The sequence below is a fragment of the Rhipicephalus sanguineus genome, chromosome 1, assembly GCF_013339695.2.
Source record: "Rhipicephalus sanguineus isolate Rsan-2018 chromosome 1, BIME_Rsan_1.4, whole genome shotgun sequence".
NCBI lineage: Eukaryota > Metazoa > Arthropoda > Arachnida > Ixodida > Ixodidae > Rhipicephalus > Rhipicephalus sanguineus.
In genome coordinates this window covers 242011045-242030336 of record NC_051176.1, presented here as the reverse complement: position 1 = coordinate 242030336, position 19292 = coordinate 242011045, and positions in this window count along the sequence as shown.

Below are 19292 nucleotides of genomic sequence, written 5' to 3'. Positions count from 1 at the left end.
GGGAGTTCACGACTGCCATGCAGTGTCAAGAATAAATGTCGCCAAATGTCAAGTCAAGAGTAATACAAACAGCGCAAACAAAGGGGCGACGCCCTTTCAAGGTACGTTGTCGCTGAAGGTTTGGTTGCCGCCGTGGCTTTTCCTGTCAAATCCAGGGAAACGCGAAACTTTCGTCTTTCCAACTGCGGATCCAAAGAAAACTGCACCAGGCCACAGCTTCTGAGCTTGCCAATGTTGCAGCGCAGCCAAGCGAACGGCAATGACGCTTCAAGCGCAGCCCTGGGCGAAATTACATGGCCGGCATTCTCATTGCGACCAGCGCCGTAGGCCACACACGCTGCTGAGCTCAAGTGAGCAAGCGAACCGCGTCCGTGCGACGCTGGCGCGATCTCTCCCTCGCATCAAGTCCTACAGACCACGGCGCGTCGCTCGCTCTACAGCGGTGTGCCGGGAAAGCACGCGTGCCGAATTGCTCCCCACAGCCTCCGTGTGCGCGCGGGTGCCGGGAACCCGGCGTTCTTCTCGAGGGGCGAGACTCGGCCGCGCGAGGAAGCGAGCTCAACAATCCGTGAAATGGGAAACCGCCCTGACAATGCGGTCGGTGCTCGGGACCGGCCGAGGACTGTTAATGAACACGTTAACAGAGCCTAATCCTTCTGCGAGATCCTGGCGGCGCCTGCGCATCAGCCCCTCTGACAAGACGGATAGCGGTGGGTCGGCGATTCCCCGCGGCTGCTGCTCGCGGTCTGGCCTGCGGGAGGGATCAGCGGGCGAGACGTCAGGTTCCGTAATATAGAAACCTTCGACCTGTCAGCCGTCATTAGGCCTAACCAAGAGCGGGAAGACTCCCCCTTGCAGCTTGAGTCGCCTCCCGGAGGCCTCGCACGCAAGGCAAGAAACAACTTCATGCCACGACCGTGCTAGCTCCAAAAGAGGTGGCACGTAACTCCAGAGCAAATGAGTTAGTGGCTCCGGGCAGGTTCATAGAACACTGTCGCATCTTGTCTACGAGAATATGTATACGCGTTTACCCTCCTGTCGAGCCAGCTCCCTTTGTCCCTGAACAAAGTCCCGCACCGCTCCCGTTTTGCTCGGCAACTCATCCCGTGACGAAATATTCGTCCAAAACAGAGTTCTATATATTGACAGATATTCGGCTTATCGGGAGAGTGTATGAACTAAAATATAACAGTGAAAAAAAGTGCACGTTACATTTAGTCAGCTACTGTGCAGCACTCAGTTTCTTTTTCTTTTTTTTTCATTTTTTGAGATGTGAAAACATGGGGACATATAGTATACATTAGATTGTGGAGGGGAAAATGCTAGAGACCCGTGTACTTAGCTTTAGGTGCACGTTGAAGAACCCCAGGTGGTCGAAATTCCGGGAGCCCTCCACTATTACGTCTCTCATAATCATATATCGTGGTTTTGGGACGTAAAAATCCAACTATTATTATAAGTATGCGTTAGACTGGGCTGTACTAAATACCAAATCCGTTACCTTAGCAACGTGTGCGGTAGCAGGAAACCAGTGGTACGAGCTGAGAAGAGCGCTTATTGCAACATTTAAAAAAAAAAGGAATTTTGAATCCGCTCTCTTGAACTTGCATGATGATTTTTAGGTATGTCTTAACGGTATTGATCAAAAGAAGCGGTGACAGTCATCAGAAAACTTCTTGTCCCACCACGTAAATGGGAATTCGCCGGACGGATTTCAAGGAATTACTTATCGCTCCCCCGAAACGCCCCGCGAAAGCACGGATCATTAAGAGTGTAATAGGTCCCTTGGTGCGCCAGCGAATGCCAGTTGTAGTCGAAAGACCGAGTCAGAGCTCAGAGTTGACAACCCACAAAAAACAAAAAAAAACAAAAAAACGCCTATTCCTAATTCATGCAGTTACAAACATTTCTGCATTCATGCACACTTGGCTGTTTACATCACAATAATTCTCACACGGGTTAACAATAGTCGACTGGCGCTAAAACACAAGCCCATGCATTGTATGATGTTCAGGAACTCTAAATGTCCTTTCATATTCACCAAGTGATTGTACAGTCACCAGTCCACAGCGTAACCTTGAAGTAATTTTTGTTGACTGTAGCGCTGGGACGGGGATTTTCGGGTTCCAAAGTCGAGCTGCTTACTCGGCTATTCTGACTGACTAACTCCCTCTTCCCTTTGCCTCCGCATGCTTATATTGGCTTCCGCCTGGGTTCGAGAGCTTTCGATCTGAGTCACGCGTTCACAGTACATGGCACAGGCAAGTAGGCAAGGGGGGGGGGGGGGCCGCCCCCCCCCCCCGAAATTCGTCCACCCTTTTATGTTCCCGGGCAATTTTTTTTTCTTTTTGCCATGAAAAGACTTTCTTTCGAATAATTAGGCCATACCCCCCCCCCCCCCCCCGAAAAAAAAAATCCTGGCTACGTGCCTGACATGGCAAGCCTGGAAAAGCACGCGTACCTTTTCACATTTTCTGCGAGGCGCCTCGCGTGTTTGCCCTGTTGATGCGGTGGCATCATGTTGCGAGTTTTCGAATGATCGCAACGTTCTGGAGGGGGAGGAGGAAGGAAAGAAAGGAAAGGCAGGGAGGTCAACCAGACGCGTGTCCGGTTTAGTACCCTGCACTGGGGTAAAAGGATGAAATGATTCTAGGATGATTGGGGCGTAAGATCCAAATAATATAACAGTATGGAGAGCTGGGCGAGTTGGTTTGAGGACATTCTTGGAAACATTTCGGCGCGCGCACAAAAGACGGAAACGAAAGGCGAGAAGACAAACGGGCGCGATTGGATCGAATCAAGATGAGGGATGCATACCCTTAGTTATGGTGACGCGAAGATAAATGAAGGTTAGGTTGTGTTAGGCACCTCCTTGCTTCCACGCTCGCATCTGCCTCCCGCACGCAGTTTCATCTTGTACATGATAGTTGATTGATCACTGCTCTCCTAGTGCGGGAGGCAGATGCGCGCCCGTTTGTCTTCTCGCCTTTCGTTTCCGTCTTTTGTGCGCGCGCCGAAATGTTTCCAAGAATATCCAAATAATAATATTCATATTAAAATGCTCAAATGAAAGTGATAGATGCGTGTACACAGCTATTTCAAAATCTTTTGCGAACAGAAACAAGAGGTACACGTGACGATAACTTTTTTATAGTGGTCGTACTGCCGTTTTTATAGACTGGCACAATTCTTCCAAAAAGAAGGAAATACCCTCGTGCGTGATGTGGCTCGTTTCTAAAATGAAAGTAATTTATGTTCGTTCAAGTAACTCTGGCTATTGCACCAATTTTTTTCCTATATGCATCTATAGCTGAAAATGAAGTCCAAGAGATCATGTATGCATAAACTTCGTGACATTTCAAATTTATGCACTACAGAACTCATTCTTTACTTCCAACTTGTGTGTGTTTTCTAGATGGACTCCTGCTGAACTAAAGGCCATTTACGACAGCTTGGAGCTCCCTGCTGGAGCAAGCCAACAGTTCTAGTCTAGACGACCCACCAGAAACCCCTGGGGTGCTGTCGTCTAGCTAAATGTGTGTTTTGTCTTTTTATTTAATAAAACCGTTTTATCATTCTATTTCATATATGAAATAAAAGCTACGGGATAAATGAACAGTACACTAGGAGAGCAGTGATCAATCAACTATCATGTACAAGATGAAACTGCGTGCGGGAGGCAGATGCGAGCGTGGAAGCAAGGAGGTGCCTAACACAACCTAACCTTCATTTATCTTCGCGTCACCATAACTAAGGGTATGCATCCCTCATCTTGATTCGATCCAAACAGCGCAACAAAGACAGGTTTGTAGTAGTGCTTCGTTTCACGTTGTAAAAGTGCGATCATCGCTCGCGTTCCATTCCAAAGCAGAGCTTTGGTCCCATTCAGCGCCAGCAGTTCGGTGAAAGAGGGAGGCACCACCGACTCGGGGAAACACCGGAGGACCTAGGCGAGCGCGTGTCCATCACAAATTGCTAACTGCGGAAATGATGCGCTGCAAGCAAGGCGACGGCCGGGCGCTAAAGCGAGGGGCGTGTCTCGGCCGAGTGCCATGCTGCCGACCCAATCTCGAAGAGCAAACACAAGTGCTCGGCAGTGGTTGAAGGGGGGACCTGGAAAATCTACTGCGGCCACAATAAACAGTGGAAAGAGGCACTCCGGGAGCCGCATTCCTTCGGGGCCACAGTGGCTCGCACAGTGCCTCTATATGCCGCCAAGGAGGTGTTTATACGGCGGGCATCGCGCGCGCGCGCGCGCGCGCACTCTACGGCCGGCGAGGGTATTTGTTTAACCACCGCGCCGGAGGTGCACAGGGCCCATTGCGAAGGCGGAGCGAATCACGATGTTCCGATTGTTGGAGACGGCGGTGTATACCGGGTCGCCTCCAGATGGCCCGTCCTCGGCCGTTCTTTCATCAGCCAGTCGGCCGGGCCTGCGTCGGCACTGCCATTAAGAGTCCCCCCAACGCATGTCACCGGTCGTTGGTTCGCCGCGCGAGACCGGGCCTGCGCTATTATGCACGCTCCCGCCCCCTCCTCGCGTGCACCGACATTTCAAAAACCATAAGGATTCGCCGGCCATTGTGGCCGATGCGCGCGTTAACTGCTGTATCCCTGTTCCGCAGCACACGGCCACGTAGCCGCAGCTACGACGCCGTTGTGTAGACACTCGGTGAGTCGCCCAGGCGGCGGACTCTGCAGATTAGGGCACGCAACTTCGAGGCGCACGGCACCGGGCTATCTTAATCGATGTCAATGGCGGAAGTGCGCTCGCTGCGCGCACCGGCGTGCATCAGGACTCGTTTAAGTGCGGCATGAGCGGGCGACGCACGATCCGGTATTGACGTCCATTCTCTGCGCTGCGCGCACGCGAGGTGTGCTATTAGTCCGCCTCTCGAGAACGCCGTCGCTCGCTCTTCCCTCCACCGCATGCTTCACAACCTGTCCGCCAGCCGCTCGGTAGACAAAGAGAAGTGACCACGCGTTTAGCCTCGACGTCTCCCCCGCGGTACACTGTGACTATCTCGGAGTACTTTATACTGCGTCGAGATCACCACTCGGCGTGTAGTTTAGCCCCGTCATACACGTGTGCGTGTTGCGTTATTTTGTAGGCAACCCCTATAGAAAAACGACTCCCTCGCCCCCCTCTCCCCCGATTGAATTACACTGCTGATATGCTGTGTGAGTCTTGCTTATTCTGCCAAGAACCACCCAGCTTCTCATTACGTCCTGCGCGTGTGGACGACAGCCCTGTCAGCGAAGTCGTGGCCGAAAAGCCACACGGAAATGTGTACGGAAACACGATGCATGTGGTGCCCGTTTTCATTATTTGTTTTAATGCTTTATTCTTCGAATACTCGAATACTATCTGCTCGTATGTTCGGGGATGTAAAGCACACTGGGAGCTATGACGAGCTGCTTCAACTCCACAAAATACGGCACACTTCAGTCATGCTTCCATAGATTGATAACACCTCCACTGAGCCTGCAGACAATGCAGGAACTCTGAATTTCCTAACTGTATCTTTAACCTGTTCAGTTACTGCCTTAATCAGTGAATTGTGACGTCGAGGAAAATAGTACACACAAGCACTCACGCTCCCCACATCATCTGGCATGCTCCCAAGGCAGTGGCAGTAATCGATGTCTTGGGCTCCTATTGTACTTGACCGCTATTATCACTTTAGTTTCCCAAATATAGCCTATATCGAAATATTTTTCGTTTATCTTGTGCCGAAGAGCAATCTATGCTTTAGACGGCAAAGCGCATTTTGAATGCATCGGCGCTATATTTGTGCATCGACGCATTCTCGAAGCGTTTACGAAGTATGCGGTGCATCCTCTTTAGTACAATGCCCTTTTGTTTACGGCTGCCGTAACAGCATCCTAGCGTTCGAATCACCATTACACATATAGCATAATGGTCTCCGTTTTATTTATTGCCTGGTTACCACAGACACAATATGTTTATCAAGACCCTTCAGTCCAATTTCGAATGCTCGTCATCCAATTCTTTAAAAAGGGGGAAAATTGACATCGTATATGCATTCCACGTGCAGGTTTCATTCAGTTTATCTCCAGGACATTGGCTGGCCTTCCGTCCGTATATTCCCATGCATACTGCCCAAAATACTATACAGAATGCGCACCTCTGCATGCATGCATGCTTGTGACCAGATGGGCCGGCATTTGTGTACTATGTAGCACCATAAAAGCCGATGACATAAAGGCCCAGCAGTTGCTAAACTTTCCAGAGCAACTATACATTAGTATCCGCAGCACTACCATTGGCTTTACGACCACTCTGACAAGAGGATGTATGATGCAAGGCATGATGTATGATCACGGGGGCTTCTGGTGCCTATCATGTCAGTCGTAACTGACATTTAGAGCATCACTTACATTATGAATCAGAAAACACTGAACTAAATATCGAATGTTTCAATCATCCACATAGCGTATATGCCAATCGCGTCTACGCAGATGCTCCGGTTTTCTTTTCCTTTTTTTTTTAAATGTGAAAGGGAGTTGCGCTGCGTTAGAGCCGGCTATCCCGACGTAATGAAATTTATATTGGATTCAGAACCAAATAAGGAAAGAAAGGAACAACGATCGCCAGCGTACAAAGAATGTCCCTGTGGATAGAGTCCAACATATAGGGCCTCCAGACCACCGAGCATAGAGGGTATACAAATATTTTTCACGCTCTTACAGACAAAATGACCATGAGATCTGTCAGTGAACATCATAATATGAGGAAGAGATGCCGTAATGTAAGTTACAGATAGCTCATTAGGTTTTTGTTCACTAAAAATCGCGAAGGGGGCTTCCTACGCGTCACTTGTTCTTAGGGCATGGCCACGTTCCAACAAGCACTTTCTTTGTTCAGTGTGAGTAATCGTTTATCGGGTATGCCCAACCGATCTTCGTATTCAGTCAACCAAGTAGCGAACAACAACAACAACAACAACAACAACAACAACAACAACAACAACAACAACAACAACAACAACAGCAATAATAATAATAATAATAATAATAATAATAATAATAATAATAATAATAATAATAATAATAATAATAATAATAATAATAATATTTTTTCATGAAATAGCATCCGCACGCTCTGAGACACCGCTTAGCGCGTGAAATCGTCAGCGTTCGCAAATCGTTCTGGCTCCCCCATCGAGGCGGGTGCAGTGTCGGTATAACTAAAGCGCACGACGGCAGAACAATACGCTTCCCACACGTTTATTTATTTATTTTCTTCTTTGTTCCCTGGCTGCCCCCTCTCGAAAGCCAGCAAGACTGGTATTAAGTAGGGAAGCACTCTGGCCGTGTTAACAGACCCATAAAATCGGTCAGTCGATCGCAAAGGTCTGAGTCAGTTTGCTGAAGGGGGAAAAAAACGAAAAAAAAAAGCAGGTGACTGCACAACACACTGGAACAGAGAGGAAAATAGGAGAAGTGGGGAGGGCGCTGCTGAGAGCAGCACTGAAGGAAGGTGCTAGGTGCGCCCGTGCACGTCCAAGCCGCCTACACGTCAATCACAAACTGTCAAAGTATTTTGCCATCCAGCCCACCCGCTTATACGCAAGCGTGGGGAGCGGCCGCGGGTTCACAGTTGACTTCACGGCGCACGTCTAACCAGAATGGACGTTTTAGTTAGCGTCCCCGTACCCGTTCTTCCTCTTCTCTTTTTGCGCGCGCCTCGCTTGCATGGTCACCCGCGAATAGCTGGTCCCACGGCGCTGTTGCTCCAGTGGCGAGCGGAGGTGTTGCTGACAGGCTGACGTCGAGCGCGCGGGCTTCCTTCGCATAGATGCGTGCGCATGCTTTTCCATTGTGGCCCTGGGGTACGGCTGGTCCGGATGAAAGAAGTGCCCCCTTTGTTATGACAAACCCTTTGTGATCATGAGCCTCGCGTGTTGCCTTTCGTGTTCCGCGACAAAGATCGACGATATGTTTTCGTCATTCGTTCTGGTTCCTTTGTGACGAGCGAAGCTGCCAGCTCACAAGGACGCACTCAACCCTCGAAAAGAATTCCGTAACCGGTTATTTCAGCCAAAGTGTCAACGATGAGAAAACAAAAGAAGTCTCTGAGCCATAGCAGGTAGTTTCATCTCTCCATACAACCGTTTGTCCAATTAAGGATGGATGTGAAGAATAACTAACACTTGAGCAAGTTAGTATAGCGATTCTTGTGACTGAAAGGCGGGCGTGTAAACAAGGACGCATGCACAAAAAAAAAAAAAAAAAAACGAAAGGGACAATACGAACGCCAATCGAAAGGTCGCACGGTGGCGGAAAATATCGTACTCGTAAACACCTAACTTATATTCTCATGCTCAAGGGCAAGCGGCGTCTACTTAGTCTTGGAACACGTGCAGGCGCTTACGAAATAAAATTGAGGTGGGTACAGCAATCCTTTGCGCAAGGGCTGACTTATTAAAAACGCGAGTCAAACGCGAAAAATAATGTGAAGATGGCTCACCCCAGCACTTCGCTGTAAATAGGTTTGTTTACAGTTACGTATGCGTATGTTTCTGTCGCGATAGCCTGATTTTGGGCCTCTTCAATAAACGGAAAGTTCAAGTGTGTGATGGTGCACCTGACACCCATAACAGTGGTCTGATGCCCAAGCCCTTAGACAATGATCGCATGCCATGTTTCACCAGTGCCAACGCCAACTATGCCGCTTTGAAACAGCACGTGCCCGCGTGCTGCAGGGTCACACACGTACCACTGTCTTTTAAGTGTAGCACGAGCTGGAGCATGCCCGTTTCTTCCATTCTTGTCTGCTGGCAGTTAACGCCTTGAGACGCTGTGATACATGGCGTAGCATTAGGTATCGGCGCACGTTCTCCCTTGTCCATTACTCGTAGCAGATAATGCCACGAAGACGCTGTGCAACATACTGCCTTGCGGATCAGCGCGTTGTAAGGGAAGAGGTTGCAACGGTTCATCGCTGAATTAAAAGCAAGAATGACAAATAGAATTTTATTAAGGAGCCATCATACAGAAAAGGTGGGCCTGCAGACACGGACAGAAGAGAAAGGAAACGGCTTTTGTACTGTGTCCCTTTCCCTGTGTCTGCGTCAGCACGCTTAACTTATTTGTAGTCACACACACGGGCTCAGTTTTCAGAAATACGTTGGTTCAACTGGCATCTCCTTGAAGAACTCTAAGCATGATGCTATCCTGCTTTACCGAGTACGGCTATAGAAGCGGCGTTTGCACAATCTTGCGCATTTCGAGTTGGAATGGTGGACAACGCACCCTGCAATAACTGTTCACGCTTTCTAGGAGACACTTGAAAATGTTTTGTGCGACTGTCCTCGGTCGGAGACAAACGCTCACCACTGGGCCAGCGCGTATAGACGACAGACCATTGTTAAAAGAAGTAATTTTACAACGTCTAACTTACAAACCGTCTCAGCATATGACGAATGCGTTATTGCAGTTCCTCAATAAACAATCGCTAACGACTATAATACTGACAAGTATATACCATCTCATGTGCTGTGAACAGCAGCGATATTGTGCACGTGCTCTGTTTCCCCATCTATATATCTATCTCTCTCTTTCCTTCTCATTGTTCTTGTCCTTTCTGCCATCCCTCGGGGCATTGCAGGAAACCGGATACCTCTTATGGTTTACCTTTGCCCTACCTTTCTTTCTTTTCTCTCTCTTTCTTTGTCCATGTCTTTCAATCTCCAAACGGTACTAGATATCTAGCTAAGTGCAAAATGCTTCGCAGTAACAGAGATTCCGAACGTTCCTTTTAATTCCTTCTTTATTTCTTCTCATGGGTGAGTGCACAGCTTCATTCATTCATTCATTCATTCATTCATTCATTCATTCATTCATTCATTCATTCATTCATTCATTCATTCATTTAATCCTTACCATCTGGTGAGGCATCTCAGGCATTACGTCTGACTAGCATGTCAAGTTTATTATTATTTTATTTTATCCCACCAGCCAAGTGGAAGGTGGTAGCCGTCGCCAGGGAACGGTGACAACTCCTTCATTTATTTATTTTTTATTCCAAGAAAAAAAAACGTGTCAAGGTACTTACATGCCCCATCTCTCCTTCTTTCTCTCTCTCCCAACATTTTTCGAGAGCCGATGTTATACTTGAAGAACTCCACTTGCCATTGCCCCCCATCCACGGTCATTCGCACAGTGGCATCTGCACTTTAGGCAAAGGCTGCACCTTGTTGCAATAACTCCTCAATATCCTAGCCGCAACAATCCTTTCCGTATGTCGCAAAGACCTTGTTTGTTCGCCCCAATAACGGGTTTTTTCTCGGTCTACAGCCACACCCGGCTACGATCGAGAGTCACAGCTATATATAAAGCCATATATAGACGAGAAACGAGCAGTCTAAAGCGCATGTCTCAGACCCGTTATCACCTGTCCCCGCGAAAGGAACCGCCGTCCAGTGCAGGGGCAGTCTATGTATACGCTGCTGGAGCGCGCGCCACCTGGCCCGATGGCCGCCGAGCGAGTCGCGACCGCCACCTGAGGCGGGGCTTGCGGTTCGCACGCGGCACAAACCGTGTCAAGCGCAATTGCCAACTCGGAGCCGCTAATCTCTCGCGGCTCGGCGCAGGTGAACGCCGCCGTTTTCCTCCGTGGCCGCTGGGGCAACGCCTCGCGCACATGCAGAGGTGCAGATGGCGCGAACATTAAAAACAAATCATGTCGCTACCAGTTTTGCTGCCCCCACACACGCGTAGATTACATGCGTGCCGGCTCCGCTACGCAACCACTTTAATTGGGTGCCTTGAAAGGTCTGCTTCTGTGCTGATTTAATGCGCACGCATCCGTTCACACAGCCGGTTTATGGCGGCCACCGAAACTGCGAGCGAGAGGTTTGATTTCTGGGAAGACAGGAAAAGCACCGTTAAACGGAATATGTCCACTTATACAGGATAGAAAGTAGCGAGTGTATTTTTTAAACATATATTGTGAACGAGAATATAAATGTCGGAGGATATTTTGGTGAATGAGTACATTATCGTCAACTTATTGATCTTTTTTTTTTTAATTACTTGTTTTCTATCTACATCGCAGAGATATCTAGGTCATGCAGACAAAGACGTCTAGCAACGCGTACGTTGTAGACAAACAACGACTAGCTGGCACAACTTGGCACTCCGAGTTAGAACTCAACCGATCTATTACATACATAGAGGAGGGGTTATAGCTGTCACAAAAATATTTTTACAGCGGCAGCAGCACATGGTGCGACAATAATTACGGTGTATCACTGAGATTGCTATATAGGGTGAGCATAATTGTGTGCACTTTCATCATGTATATATGACTGCGACGCCGTCATGACTGTGCCTGCGAGTCTGCACCTTACTGGCACCTTCTGCCACCGCGCACCTTCCTCTTCTTGCACCACTGTTTTCTATTTGTGCATTCTTGCCATTTTCTGCTGGTGGGACTTCACATTTACCATATAGAACAAATGATGAAGCAACAACAGTGTGGCCTCTGTACCTGCACGTATTTTGTTGGCCTACTTCTTACCTTAGAGCGCGTGACTCACTTCTTTACTCATTTGTTCATTCTGTTTATCGCTTTATGGAACCACGGGTGTAGTGGGAGAAACTTTGAACGGAAATTTCACCTAATGCAGTTCTTTAATATACATGCAGAGATAGCCGAAGGCATCGAGCCATATCTTTCGTAACCAGCTGCGTAACTCCGTAGCCACTGAGTCGTAGCGATAAGTGGTTCTTGTTTTACAGGGCGCTCATATCTCACCCGTGATCACGTAATATGGAAGGACCATCTCACCGCACATTAACTTCAACACCATTTACGACTCGATGTGGCCTACAGAGATCGCTTTTTTTATTTTATTTTAGTGAGTGACAAAGAAGACTCTAAACTATATATGACACCTCGAGACGTTTCTGTGAAATACTCGTTCATGGAATGCTCACGAGTATTGCTTCGAATGCAATATGATCACGAGTTCATTTATGCGATAAGGTAAACTTGGACAAACCTATAGGCCTGTATTTAAAACAAAAACAAATGTGTCATTCCTGTTAAGAGAAAATTCCAGCCAAGTCTAGCGCTGGTGATGTGTCATTAGCGAAGGCAACTGGCCAACGGTAAAGAAAAAAAAAAGAACGCTTGCGAACGAGAAGCTTCGTGAATACCAGCCGAAAAAAAAGAACGTCCCAGATTTTTCTGCAACGACAATGCTTGATAATCGGTCATGGCCCATCACACAGAAACGTGCATGCTTTGTACTGCGAGAATTCTTTGGGGAGAGCAAGCTAAATATTTTGATTTGATTTGTATACGTTTTCGCCAGCTCGTCTTCTGAGCCATTGGTTTCGGTGTACTACGATGTGCGCGTATAACAGCAATTTTGCTGCGCAGCAGCAATGATGGATTTGTTAGCGCCGGCGAATTTAGAGCACGTAATCTCGTTAGCCTTATTTTTGTCGAGTTTACGAGTTTGATAAACTCAGTATGTTTGTGTGCCTGTTTTGTGCCTTTTGTGTATTATAAGAGAAAGAGGGTATCGCTTCATTTTTTTTTACTATCTTGTGAAACATCAGGATGCAGCTTACCATTCTAAGCGCCATAGTATAAAGAGATGCCGATTTGCTTTGACCACTTGGGGTTCTTTAACAGGCACCTGTATCTGAACAAACAGATTCTGCCAACATTACAGCTCTACCCCACTGCAGCACAGGGATGTAAGCCTCACATCGTACTCAGCAGCAGAACGCCACGAGGATGCCCAGACAACCCCAATACCCTTGTCGAGGACAGACGCTGCAAAGGGTCTACGCTCGTTTGCTGACACCATGACGCAAACTTGGTTGAGTGACCCGAGTGTCTGGAACCGTCGCCTGCATGAACTAGACCCATCGAGGAAGCTCCAAGTTCCATCGCACCTCCCCCGCCGTGATGCAACTTTACTGTGCCGCCTGTGGTTAGGAGTAGCTTTCACGAAGGCGTACTCTTTTCGCATAGGAATGGCAGACACCTCAAAATGTGACTCGTGCAATAGCAACGAAACGATAGAACATCTACTGTGCTTCTGTGGACGTTTTGTGAACGAACGAAATGTTCTGCGCGATGCGCTGAACAAGTTAGACGACAGACCGTTTTCCGAAGAGAAGATCCTCGGATCGTGGCCATATACGCATCGCAGGCCAGCAAAGCGACGCGAGCATTACTGCTGTTTTTAAAATCGACCGGCTCAAACGACCGCTTGCAGGCATTCAATGGACAGGTGCATAAGTACCCTGACAGTGCCTTCTTCCCTCTTCTTTCTTTCTTTTAATCCCTTCATCCCTTCCCCCCAGCGTAGGGTAGCAAACCGGACGCGCGTCTGGTTAACCTCCCTGCTTTTCCTTCATTTCCTTCATCCTCCTCCTCCTCCAACCCCCGCGGCGATTATCTGTATTCCTTAAAAAAGGCGGACATTGCCTCCACGGCACATATCAGTGGGATTTTAGCTGAGAAATTTTCTCTTATTAACATTGAAATATCTATTTCAGGGCGCAGTTTCTAACGGGACCATTGAAGCCTTCAGCACCAATGAAGTACCAATACTGCGTTTAGCTATGTTGTAGACACATACATCTTCAGAATCAGTGGAGAAAGTTATTGAAGTTATAGCTAACACTCATCAGAGCTCCATTTTGCAGATCGTTTTCGTTTCTGCGTTTTTTTTTCCCTTAACCAACTGATGGGTAGCCAACCGGTAAGCGCCGTCTGGTTATCTTCTTGTCTTTGCTCATCCCCGTAGCACTGAGGAGTTTAATGGGCTGAAGGTGGAAAGTTTTGACGGCTTTAATAATGTGACACATCCAAGCGGATGCATGGAACACTTCTTTACTTGCTTCGAATACTGTGCATGTACGTAGTCAGCTGCTCACAACGGTATGAATGATTCAGTGTACTAGATATATGCCGTCATACTTTATGTTCTCTCCTTCTCCAAGCTTTCCTCTTTCTTCCTGAACGCAATTACACGCGGCTAACTGTCTTGTTGATAAAGTGTCTCAAGCAGTTTCTTTTCATACTTTCTCCTCCTTTTCTGTCCTTCGCTATTCTGTGTTTCTTCTTCATCTCCATGTTTTGTCAGTCTTTTTTTTTTTTCGACAGTGTAAAGAGTAACAACGCGAGCACGACTCCTGGCTTCAAATTCGAGGGATACATAAAGGCGACAGAAGTTGCTGAACTCGGATCGAAGCTGCCGCAGCGCCCGCTGCACACCCTCGCGCAGTCTGTCGTCAGAAAGCACTTGAAAGACGACATTTTCAAAATTTGTCCTGTTCTCAAGTGCTGGCGGCGATCGATGGCGCAGCAGACAGCGCGTAGGCGCTTTTTCCCTCTTTTGTTTCCGCTCAACCCGGTACACAGCAATTCTAATATGTGTGTGCGCGACTACAAACATTGCCTCGGTACCGGCCCACATAAATACAGCGCCAAGACGGTGCAACTTCGGAGAACAGCCATCAGTTGCTGTCGCCGCTGCGTCCGTGTTTATGATTTGTGGCGACGGGTTCTCTTCGTGTTTTTTTTTTATTACTATTTCTCTGCTGTTACGTAGTCGGGGTATACGCCGAGAACGAACGAAGATATTAAAGGGGGAAGAAAAATGTAAGGCTGCTCAAAGAACAGCCCCTGAACACGAGTCGTGCTCTGTGAAATGCAAGACAACGACAACAGCAAAAGGGGACACGTGGAATGTAGCTGTTGGGTCTGCAAGGTTAATATAAAGAGCGGATATAAAGTTTATAGATGCTGGAAGTTATGAGCCCGAGACGAAACACAACTTTGGGGAGAATGGCTGCAATATAAAGAAATGCTGCACTCTGTGTTACTCTTGTTTTGTATTATTTTCTGTCGTTGCCCCTTTCTTTTCTTAGTCCTTTTCTCTTTCTCTATAACAAAGCTCCCGACATTGTGCAGCGGCGTTTCGCGTATATGTTGACATTAAAAGAAAAGAATAACGACCTGATGTTGCGCCATCTTTGTATAAGCAGAAGACGAAAGCTTGAGAAAGTTCAGCCCAGCGTGCATCGCAACATGGCTCAGAGGAAGTATAAAATTGCGATGCTCGTCAACTGAAGCACGCTGGGTATATGAATAGGAGGCGTAAGCAACATTAAAGCTGCCGCGAAAATTTCAAACTGCTTATTTTTTATTCTTTTTTTTTTGTACAAATATCAAGAGTATGGAGCATATTTTACGCTGAATTTAAGCACTACTTGCAAGGGCACGATATGCATAAAAGTTTCAAGAGCTGCATGTTTCAAGAGCAGTGACAAACCCTCTTAACTGCCGTGAGAAACTTTACAAAATTCGTGAATATTGCAAATTTTCTGTTATCTGTCTTTTGCTTATTTTCTTTGTTATAAAACGTATGCCACAAGTGCCTCTGGTGCTTTTACTATCCTTGTTCATAAGAAAAGGCACATTGTGTAATATTTATGTATCTGTCATAGTTACAAGGCAGTGAAACGTTTGTCATGGCAAGTTCTATCTATCTATCTATCTATCTATCTATCTATCTATCTATCTATCTATCTATCTATCTATCTATCTATCTATCTATCTATCTATCTATCTATCTATCTATCTATCTATCTATCTATCTATCTATCTATCTATCTATCTATCTATCTATCTATCTATCTATCTATCTATCTATCTATCTATCTATCTATCTATCGAAAGGCCCCTGAAGACCGGTTTTACATGACGGGTGGGTTGTATTCGTGTATTAGCTCTTCAATGATACCTTTGAATCGGTCTGGTTTAGATTGAAGCACTGCGATTGAAGCACGCCCGGAAGGTTGTCATGGACAGTGAAAGGGCTAACAATAGTAGGTTTATATACGAACACTTCTTCACCTGGCCTCCCAGTTCGCACTGCAAGAGTTTCTACACCGCGACGACAGAGAACCTTTTCAATGTAGCACGCGGGGCGATGACTTATTTTACTGGGGGATCAGGGCACACCGTTCTATAGGTGTGAACGATTGGCCGTACTCACTAAGCGTCGCTGCTGGGCTCCCAGCACCACGCTGCGCTATTAAGGTACACGTCAAGAGACGGCACTGCCGAATTGCGCAACATTGCATCCAAACATGCTTCCGTGGAGTTCTGCCTACATAGCGGCTCCGCGCATAACCGCTGCTCCGCTCGACATGGAACGCATTGTGCGAGTGTGTGCGACTGCCAAGCGCGGCCGTGCCGCCATGCGAACACTGCCGCCTCGTGGTATACCCACCGAAGGGAGTCAGTCCTGTGCTGAGTATTTACCCACCCGTCGATGACCATAAAACTCAAGCGCTGGCGCAGCCAACATCAACGGGAGATAACAGAGAGGGAGAGAGAGAGAGCAGGGCTGCCGAGTTTCCCTGGGCAGGGACTTTCGCGAGCCAAACGAGCTGCTGCTATGCGTGCCACGCACCGAGAGACCTACTTCCTCCGGCATTACGCGCCGCAGTCATTCCGGCCAGGCAGATCCCGAGCAGCTGCGTTTTATGTCCACCCCGACCGAGAGAATCGCCTGTCTCTGTGTTCGCGGCAGATTCGCGGCGCAGCGCCGTTAAAACTCGGAGAGACGTGTCAGGTGCTCGGCTGGTTGCCATTCGCCGAGCTAATGACCTGCGCTCTGCGCTTGTGCCAATTAACAATGCCAGTCTTTGGACCAGTTGCCCACAATGACCGTTGGGCGGAGTCGGCGTCGATCCAGTCGCCTGCGGTCGCGCCGCCTGCAGCCCGTGGGTCCGCGCCCCGCTCCCTTCCCTCGTAACCGTTCCCCGTTTCCCGCAGGCCGAACAAGCTGCGAGAAGTTTCGGGAAAGTTCTTTCTCCGTCAGCGAGTTCATCCTGTTTACTTTCTACACCACGACCGTGATCGCCAAGCCGACTTATCTGTGCAGGTTACTTTCTCTGTTGGAGCCGGTAATGTTGCGAGACAGTTTGTAGTTTCTCAGTATAGCGTTTGCTCAAGGAAGACTGGTGGCACTGGCGTAATGTATGCCGCCGTTGCTATTTGTTTTGTGCATCCACACCTAGACCAGTTCCCGTCGCCGATCACGTTTTGGCAGACCCTTTTGCGCAATTTTTACTGCCGAGGCCTTCCGCAACGCCGCATCGCGGCCGCTTCAGGGAATCCCGGTCACCCGCAGAGCACTTATTTCAGACTTATCACACACGTACGCTCGTCACCGCTGCCAACAGCGTTAACGACAGACAAGGAAAACGAGAATGAACTCCCCAGAGCTCTGTACGTTGCCTTCTTTTGTTTTACTCCCGCGCTTTTTCTTTCTTTCTTTTTCTTTTATTTTACCGGCGACAACGTTGACACTGGTTGCGCTATCCTCACCATTGCTCACTCATTCTAATGGTGCCTCCTTTACCCGCTTAAAACGCGGGCCAGAGTACAATGCGGTGGCAATAAAGTTAAGTGCGTCTCGAACACTATTACATCAACCGATAGAGAGAGGCACGCCTAAGCGTTTCGTGTATACTGTACGTACGCGGCCGGCTGCGCGGCCGGACGACACGTGGACGCCGCGCGGCGATAACAGGAGAACAGGAGCGCCGGTGGCTCTCAGTCATTCCGTGAACCTTTCACGAAACCAGTCATCACGCAATTACCGAATTGACAAAACAAACACGCGTGTTGTTTCAACAGATCGCAAACCGAGCCAGAGTCGTTACGAGATGGAGAGGGGAGGGATAAGCTCGGCTTGCCTTCCTTCGCACGCTGCTGCAGCTGCCCCGTTCCCGGCGATTACCATTAGTCTCAGGCGCGGAGGGAGGGGAGGGGGGGGTCGCTACCCACGCCTGCGCGCCTATTACGCGCCTACTGGAGTTTAGCGCCGCACGCATGATTACAGCCCTCAATATTCCAAGACAACTTCGATGAGGATCTGCTTGTGCGGCTTTCACCGGTCCGGAAGTCTCAGCATGCTGCTGCTGCTGTCCGTACATTTCGCCTTTCTCGGGGGAGCGCTGCGTTGCCCTCTGCGCCGTCCCGCGGCGCACATGCTGGTCGCCAGACGCTTGCCAGCTACGACAGAAGGTATCAATTAACACTCAAGAGAGCGTTGCATAAGCAAGTATTGTGAAACAAACCCAACAGTGTCAAGGATATCGCTTATAAAACGGTGTGAAACACATCCTCGGTACAGCACCACCCATTATCTGTGGTTTATACCAGCAGAGAAAAAAAGGTAATTAGCTTGATGACTGTCACGTTCATATGAACACAACGAGCGACTGACATTTTGAAGTTTATATTATTATTATTATTATTATTATTATTATTATTATTATTATTATTATTATTATTATTATTATTATTATTATTATTATTATTATTATTAGTTGTTGTTGCTGTTCCACATGGAATAAAAGTCTGGACTTAAATTTTAAAGAAAAATATATATCTTTAAAAAAAAGGTGCTTGTTCTACTTCCAGCAAAAGCTATCTTCCCCTCGTGCTTACCAACAGCAGATGACAGGAGTATTAAGAGAACAGATATATCTCGATCATGCACACAGGTGGCGTGTCCGCCAAACATGAACTTCTTCAAGCACATGAGCATATGGTATGCATTTTTGACTCCAATCCTTTTCTTTCAGCATCTCTCCTTTTTATGTTGCCGGGTGCCACTTAATATTTCTTATTCTGCGCTAATACGAATCATCATTGTTCAGATTCCGACCCCTTGGCGAGGGGTGGAGGGCACGGGAGACTGCGAACAGATGGGCTCTGCAATCGCCGGAAAGGAGGGTGTCAAATCGTCCCGAAAGACAGAAAAAAAAAAAAAAAAACGTTCCGCCTGAAGCGTCACGGGGCTAATCCAGCGCTTTAACTGGACCCAGCCATGGAGGTGCCGCGACGCCAACTGCGACGACGTCGAAGGCGTTTAAGCAGGCGTGCCGCTGGAGCTCATGCACCTTTATCCGCGCCACCCTCTTTTAAACCGGTGCGATTCGTGTGAGCGCGTCTCATTTTATCCGTGCGCCTGCGCTGAACCTCGAATGGCAGCTCCCTTTCTCTCGGCTCGTCACTTATTCAAACGACCCCACACAGCTCCCTTCATTCTTTCTATCTCTTAATAACAACACGCCGAGTTGTTACAGAGGTGAAAGGCAAATTAAACAGAGCGAGGGCAGGCACGAACGTGAAGTTTTGGTAATGTCGTCAACCCATACACCCAGGCATAAAAAAAATGGGGGAGGAGGGGGGAGAGTACTTGGCCTGTGCACAG